The sequence below is a fragment of the Echinococcus granulosus genome (genome assembly GCF_000524195.1).
Source record: "Echinococcus granulosus chromosome Unknown EG_S00023, whole genome shotgun sequence".
Taxonomy (NCBI): domain Eukaryota; kingdom Metazoa; phylum Platyhelminthes; class Cestoda; order Cyclophyllidea; family Taeniidae; genus Echinococcus; species Echinococcus granulosus.
Genome location: NW_020170403.1, coordinates 823,850 through 825,046, shown reverse-complemented (window position 1 = coordinate 825,046; position 1,197 = coordinate 823,850).

Genomic DNA, 1,197 nt, shown 5'->3' with positions numbered 1-1,197 from the left:
ATTCTTGAAATGATGTTGCGGCCACTTATAGGTGGCGTATTACACTTCTCCATTCAACATTGGTCATCCAAGGCCGAAACTGATGAATGTGCCCGGTTTCAACGAACGTTTCCTGCTCGGCTGCTTTGCAATAAGTTTTGAGACCACGGTGTGCAGATTGGCGTTGACATTAGATTGCTTTTCAGCGTCGTGAAATGGTACTAAGTAGCTACCAAGTCGGCAGGCTCTTCGAGATGTCTCACTGCAATGTCTGCCCGTAACTTGCAATGCAGTGCCATGCGGTTGTTTGTCTATATGCATGCACCAAGAGGCAGAGCGATGTCAGCTCATTGATGCAATGCTCTTGATTTTGCTGTCTTCCCATGCACAGATGCCAATGCGTTTTCCAGACAGACTGTCCACGTTTGGGTAGCTAATTTTACGCCTACTGTGGGAGCGCATCGTGCCATTTCAGATCGCTTGCCCACTCACTCCCTGTCTGGCTGGCTGTATGTCATCTCGATGGCAAGCGAATGAACGATACACCCGATGTCCAACCCGCACTTATTAGGCTCTCACCACTTCCTCTCTAAAAGTTTACCTTCGCCCCGTGAGTGTGTGTGTGGTAGATTGCAGACGAAGTTGCTCATCCGCTGAGGGCCAACTAGGGCCGACAGACGGTGCCTATCTATTCTGTCCAAATCGAGACAATTGGAAGTGTTGCAAGTGCAGCTTCTGCTTCAGAGACGATCAGAAGTGGTCAGTTGGTGAGAAGAAGGTTCCCTTCTTGGGCAACGCCAAACAAGGGGATTGCAGATCACAATTTCAATCATTCAAACCAGTAAAGCACCAAATGAGGTTTTACCACAAATACGGAACAAACTTGGCCACTTTTTTATAGCAGGGAATTGGTCCTATTTTGGACAAACTTAGTAACAACTGAAACGCCTTTTCCGCAGTTTTAGAAACCTAATCCAAGAAAGGAAATGTCTATTGTATTTCAGAGATTGCCCCTGCGTTATTCGCTAGTTCCCACGGTAGTTAGGCCTGACTTTTTGCGCCATTCTCCCTAAATATTTCACTGAAATGATGGAATAATTTTCTTCTACCTTCTAGATGGTGTTTTGGAAGCCATTATAAATGATCTACCGGCGTTGAAGTCACTCCTGGTGGAGGTTTGCGAACGCTTCCCGAATGTAGAGGTAACTCAAATCAGAT